At 41.2% G+C, this 6,979-nt stretch overlaps 1 long non-coding RNA gene across 4 annotated transcripts in view; it reads right to left on the bottom strand.

Moving 5' to 3' along the window:
- Positions 1–2,010: 2,010 nt before the first annotated feature.
- LOC101857440 overlaps positions 2,011–6,979 on the bottom strand; it is a 15,983-nt gene continuing 11,014 nt past the window's right edge. For 2 of the 4 annotated variants that reach the window (XR_004859140.1, XR_004859139.1), the window contains exons 2-5: positions 5,791–5,898; positions 4,171–4,319; positions 3,598–3,710; positions 2,011–2,298 (exon numbers count right to left, since the gene is read on the bottom strand). This is a non-coding gene — a long non-coding RNA (uncharacterized LOC101857440). Of the gene's footprint in view, positions 2,299–3,597; positions 3,711–4,170; positions 4,320–5,664; positions 6,270–6,979 lie in introns of those variants that run through there. The other 2 variants (XR_220970.3, XR_001185266.2) reach the window with 2 other exon arrangements.

The following is a 6,979-nucleotide window of genomic DNA, read 5'->3' as shown; positions in this document are numbered from 1 at the left end:
GGTGTCTTTTACACCCCCATCAACACAATTTAGATTATCTAGGAGGCGGGTTTTGACCCTGCCTGTCAGGACCAACCCGGATTGAGAAGGATACAAAATCCCACAGAAAGACCGAGATAATCGGTGGAATCTTCTCCCCACTCGGGAATTGAACTTGGGTCTCCTGCGTGCAATGGTGAAGCACCTGACCGCTACACCACAGACGCCAGTTGCTTCAGGGTTGCTTTGGTTTGGGTTTGAAAATGTCCTACTTGATGACAAAAGCGATGACGATGATGGTGATGGTGATGATCATGATGATCATGAAATATGATGGTGGTGGTGATGATGAAAATGATAACTGAGAGAAAGCCGCACACAAGAAAAAGCTAGAAAACATTAGGGATCATATAAAAAATAATAGGGATCATCTAGAAAATACTGAGGATGAGCTAAAAAGTAGTGGGGAATACGGAGTGAGCTGGAAAATATTAGGGATGAGCTACAAAATAATAAGAACAATCTAGAAACTACTGGAGATGAGCTAAAAAACAATGGGGAATATTCTGGATGAGCTATAGAAAATATTAGGGATGACCTAGAAAATACTGGGGATAAGCTGAAAATAATAGAGGAATGATCTAGAAAATAGGCCTACTGAGGATAAGCTAGAAAATATTACGAATGAGCAAGAAATTACTGGGGATGAGCTAGAAAATATAAGGGACAATCTAGAAAATACTGGGGACGAGATGAAAAATAGTGGGAAATATTCTAAATGGGCTCGAAAATATTAGGGAGGAGCTAGAAAATACTGGGGACCAGCAGGAAAATATTAGGATTGAGCTACTAATCATATATGGAAAATCTAGAAAATACTGGGGATGAGCTAAAAAAAGTGGGGAATATTTGGAATGAGCTAGAAAGTATTATGAACTAGAAAACACTGGGGATGAGCTAGAAAATAATAAAAATAATCTAAAAAATTATGGGGATGAGCTAGAAATTATTACGAATAAGCTAGAAATTATTGAGGATGAGCTAGAAAATATTAGGGACAATCTTGAAAATACTGGGGACGAAATGAAAAATAGTGGGAAATATTCGGAATGTTCTAGAAAATATTAGGGAGGAGCTAGAAAATACTGGGGACGAGCTGGAAAATATTAGGGCTGAGCTAGCAACAATATGGAAAATCTAGAAAATACTGGGGACGAGCTGGAAAATATTAGGGCTGAGCTAGCAACAATATGGAAAATCTAGAAAATACTGGGGACGAGCTGGAAAATATTAGGGCTGAGCTAGCAACAATATGGAAAATCTAGAAAATACTGGGGATGAGCTGGAAAATATTAGGGCTGAGCTAGCAACAATATGGAAATGAAAAACTAGAAAATACTGGGGATGAGCTGGAAAATATTAGGGCTGAGCTAGCAACAATATGGAAATGAAAAACTAGAAAATACTGGGGATGAGCTGGAAAATATTAGGGCTGAGCTAGCAACAATATGGAAAATCTAGAAAATACTGGGGATGAGCTAAAAAAAAAAAAAAGGGGGGAGGGAAATATTCTGGATGATCTAAAAAATATAAGGGATGACCTAGAAAATACTGAGGATAAGCTAAACATTATTAGGGATGACCTAGAAAATACTGAGGATAAGCTAAACATTATTAGGGATGACCTAGAAAATACTGAGGATAAGCTAAACATTATTAGGGATGACCTAGAAAATACTGAGGATAAGCTAAACATTATTAGGGATGACCTAGAAAATACTGAGGATAAGCTAAACATTATTAGGGATGAGCTAGAAAATAATAGGAAAAATCTAGAAAATACTGGGGATGGGCTAAAAAAATAGTGGGGAATGTTTGGAATGAGCTAGAAACTATTAGAGAAGAGCTAGAAAATACTGGGGACAAGCTGGAAAATATTAAGGATGACCTAGATCTAGTAAATAAAGGGGATGAGCTAAAAAATAGTAGGGAATATTCGGAGAGAGCTGGAAAATATTAGGGAAGAGCTAGAAAATAATAGGGATCATATAAAAAATTACTGGGGATGAGCTAAAAAATAGTGGGGAATATTCGGGATGAGCTAGACATGAGGTATTTTTCCGATCCACACAGATCCACTCAGTTATCCACATCTCTTTGTCTGCTTCATCTTTCGTCCAGTCAAATCTACCGACAGATCCTGTTGATGACCATCTCTGAGTAAGCAGCGCTGATGTCCCCTTCAACATGGTAGCGTCGTGAATGTTCTCCGGACAGATAGCTGAACATTTCTGTCAGGTTCTGACGTTCAGAAGACATCTGTCAGTGGAAAGAAAGAAAGAGAGAAAATGTTTTTGTAAGGATTGCAACAACCGGTCATCACGTCGTACATAAAATAACACGTGTAAAATAAAAACTTTTGATTCATTATGAAGTGATACAGGACTTTCGTTAGCATTTTGCCAAAATGGCCGCCCCCTAGACTGGACTAGATCCAGTCCCCATGTGTGAATCAAGTTGCATGATAGGCCTAGTGTGTCTCTGCCAATCCACAGGCAAGTAGTCAAGAGTCGCTCTTCGGTCATTCGCCCACCATGCCACCACTAGATCTAGATCTAGATCTAGAATCTACATCTAGACCGAACTGCACACTCTTGGCTGGGTGCACAACAAAATCTAGATCTAGATCTACATACGTTTATTCATTACATTAAATACTCTCTCTTTCTCTCTAGGCTAAAATAAATTAATTATAGTAACACTTGATAGACATACTACCCGAGATGATCAGTAAGTAGGCCTAGCAGCCAATGTAAACTACCGCTTGCTCAACAAGCCAATCACAATCCAACATTTTTGGGGCCCACCTAGACACCATGACTACGTAGACCCCAATTGGGGACTACCTAGACTCTATGACTACGTAGACCCCAATTGGGGACTACCTAGACTCGATGACTACGTAGACCCCAATTGGGGACTACCTAGACACTATGACTACGTAGACCCCAATTGGGGACTACCTAGACTCGATGACTACGTAGACCCCAATTGGGGACTACCTAGACTCTATGACTACGTAGACCCCAATTGGGGACTACCTAGACACCATGACTACGTAGACCCCAATTGGGGACTACCTAGACACCATGACTACGTAGACCCCAATTGGGGACTACCTAGACTCTATGACTACGTAGACCCCAATTGGGGACTACCTAGACACTATGACTACGTAGACCCCAATTGGGGACTACCTAGACTCGATGACTACGTAGACCCCAATTGGGGACTACCTAGACACTATGACTACGTAGACCCCAATTGGGGACTACCTAGACTCTATGACTACGTAGACCCCAATTGGGGACTACCTAGACACCATGACTACGTAGACCCCAATTGGGGACTACCTAGACACCATGACTACGTAGACCCCAATTGGGGACTACTTAGACTCTTCCTTAAAATAAATGACTTGCAGTAGCCTTGCCTACAATTATTGCTCATTTTGTGACAGCGACATAACGTACCCTGCCCCCATATTTCAGTGTAAGCTTGTCGATTACATCTCCCAGCTGTTTAGATGTCTCCACGCGATTCTCGAAAATTACTCACCCTGTCTGTAGAATCGCGTTTCTTAGATGAATGGTTGAGTGTTGAGAACTATGGCTGTATCTCAAGGAAGGGCGAGATTTCTATGGCATTCAGGTACGCACGACTGTTGGGCTCTGAAACAAAATGAAAAAGAAACAAATACGTAGAAATAATGCAAATGGAGAATCTTGAAAAAGCTCGAGATAAAGAACTGTTTATTTATAGATTTAATTAGATCACAAAGCTCACTTATTTTGGCTCACAAAAACACAGAAGCTCTGGGTAAAATTGTTATCCACAGAAAGGTATAAGAAAACAGAGGAAGGGGAAGACCAAGAAAAAGACGGGAACAGCTAGAGCATCAATGACTTGATTGGAGCAAATATCAGCCCAGCAGAAAGAGGAACACAAATAGTGGTGGCAAAGGGAAACCAAGAGGGAAATGGGAAAATCACTTTCTGAGGCAAGGAGCATTTTCTATGATTAAGTACACAAACACAAACACACACACACACACACACACACACACACACTCACTATGATTAAGTACACACACACAAACACACACTAAACAAGAACAAGACCATGGTTTACTTTGGAATGTTCAACTCGGAAAAAGATGATGTTTTACGTAGAAAGCTTCTCTCCATAGCAACAGCCAGTTGCTCCACCGGTGTGAGGGACCAGTTTTGGTGCTCTTTCAAGCCACTTTCAGCACAGGTAAAAAGTACAGATGGAAACAGCTGGGGACAGAGAATGCAATTTCCTCACATCAGAAATAATCAAAAGTATGCTCCTAATTTTATGAGTTTTATATATAGAGACATCCGTCTGAAGTCAACTTTCTCAATGAGCCTTAAAAGGCATGACTCTATTTCAAATAGTATTTCCAGTATAGAATTGTGTGTTACACCAACTATATCAATCTATTATCACAGCAAAAACATGTAAATAAACAAACACCAACAATGCGGCAATGACAGGAAGACAGGTTTTCAAGGAGCCTAGTTCCCCCTGATAGATCACACCTATAACATTTTATACGTAGATAGTTTAGAACATCCCTTGCCATCAGCATAACAGCTACAGTGAAACTCGGATTCAACGAGCTCGGATTCAACGAGAACTCGGATTCAACGAGAACTCGGATTCAACGAGAACTCGGATTCAACGAGAACTCGGATTCAACGAGAACTCGGATTCAACGAGAATAGATAGATTCCCCGGTTTTTTCTTCTTCTTTAAAATCAATAAAAATAACCCGGATTCAATGAGCACTTAAATCAGCGAGGTGGGATTCAACGAGGTCGCTGCCAGGGTGAACACCCCCCGCAGACGTGGCTTCACTCATTTTTCTCCCACAACGAACTTTATCTATTCCCGGAAACCATCCATTGCACCTGCACCGTGAACCGTTATTCACTTAGCCGATTGCATGCGACCAATCAGCGGCCTTTTTTCATACCAACACATGCGTTGCTGACACGCACACATGTCTACTCTAGCGTGTGTCGGGGTCAGATGGGCGGCCTGCACACGTGTGGCTGTGTGTACGTGTCTGGGGGGCAGGGAGCACTAGCGGTCCGGGCGTTGAACGTCGCAGATACAAACGCGTCAGTCTTTTTTCCCCCTCGGCAACTGATCACTATTACAATGATAAGCTAGTCTTGACGTAGATCTACGTGATGAATTGTGCGCTGGTCTATGGAATCTAAAGTGGCCGTATGCTAGGCTCTACACAGCAACACAACTTTTTGATAAACAATCGAGATGACACAGGCGTGTGCATTTGAACGAATGGGGTCTTTTTTTACACAGCTCATACTTAGGAGGCATTTCAGGCACTACTTGAGACTTCTCTTTATACTTACTAAGTGCCCGTAATTATCTACACAAAACCTCATGTTTGCTATACCGAACACTCGGATTCAACGAGGTTTTAGGTCAGGCCCGGCGACCTCGTTGAATCCGAATTCCACTGTACTAAAATAGCTCTCTGTACTTTGTCATTCGTAGTGATGAGATTCCAGCCTGATATCTGGTTCAACTGAAGAAAAAAATCAGAGATATTATTTTATTAAGGTTTACCGCCACATGATTATCGGATGAACCGTGTTTGGTTTCAGCAGACTCCACTGTAGTTTGTCTTCTTTTCCCTCTATGTCTCGCTAAAGTCTGTTGTTTCAGTAAAAATTCTGTTCCCCGGTTCCTCACCCTCCTCCAGTTTCTGGTCGACCTTTGCTCTCTCCTCGTGTCCAGGAGATAGACCAGGTCTCTGTCACTGAGGCACACACGTTTGTTTTGTGAGCAAATATCTCCCCACTGTAATGAAACAATAAAAACCATGTCATAAAGATAAACATTAGGCAACCATCATCAAGTTTATTTATGGCATAAATCTATTTCAATATATTTTAATCTAATCATTATCATTATTTCAATAGAGAGATAGTAACAGGTGTCTAAATAAAAAGAGGGGCCCATTTAAAGGGCTGTTTAACTCGGTCATCTTTCGACTGGCTTCAACAAAACTTTAAAAAAATAAAATTCAACCATGGGTACGCTACACTTACAGACAGGAGTCAATATGACAAACCATGATTTTCATCCTAAATTATATTTACAGATTTGATGTCCCTACATTAAACATTTTCAGTTTGACAGGAATTATCAATTTTGAATTTTGCCCAGGTGGTGGCTGAAGCCTACTCTTATTGATATTGGACCATCAAGGGATTTTTAATGTGTAAAACTTCAATATGGGACCTTCGAGATTTTACGCCCTTATCCGAGTTGACTGAGACATAAGATCGCAGGTATGGCTGAAAGACAGCAGTAGGAAGCAAAGAAGCAGTAGACAGGCAACAAAAGGAGTGCAGGAGTCCAGAGGAGGGGGAGGAGGGGGGGTAAAAAGTGAAGATGAAATCAGACGACAGAACATGGTTAGAGAGGTGAAAGGAGAACATTTTAGAAAAGAAAACTTTAAATTTTTGTCGCTGTCAGGTTTCGAATGTGGGACATATTGAATGAGAGGAGAACACTGTAACCTCTAGACCACGAGAGCATCAGAATTTTATTTGTTTGAAGCTTAATCGAAATTGTACAGATGACTGATTTATTGCCATTTAATGGGTCCTTCTTTTTTTTAAAGACACCCTGTATTCCAGAAAACTACATTTTCAGGGAGGAGTTCCGCAGAGGGCCGGCACTTACCATGACAAGGTCCACTGAGCAAACTATACAAGAGTTAGGGATAGGGTAAGGGTTAGACCTAGGGTTAGGGTTACGGTTTGGGTCAGGGTAAGGGTTCATGTTAGGGTTTGGGTTAAGGTGTGTTGTTGGTCGGCCGGAGAGAGAGAGAGAGGGAGAGAGAGAGGGAGAGAGAGAGGGAGAGAGAGAGGGA

Source organism: Aplysia californica, unplaced genomic scaffold, assembly GCF_000002075.1.
Source record: "Aplysia californica isolate F4 #8 unplaced genomic scaffold, AplCal3.0 scaffold00695, whole genome shotgun sequence".
NCBI classification, from domain to species: domain Eukaryota; kingdom Metazoa; phylum Mollusca; class Gastropoda; order Aplysiida; family Aplysiidae; genus Aplysia; species Aplysia californica.
The sequence above is the reverse complement of the archived record's forward strand: the minus strand, read 5'-3'. Positions and strand labels throughout refer to the sequence as shown.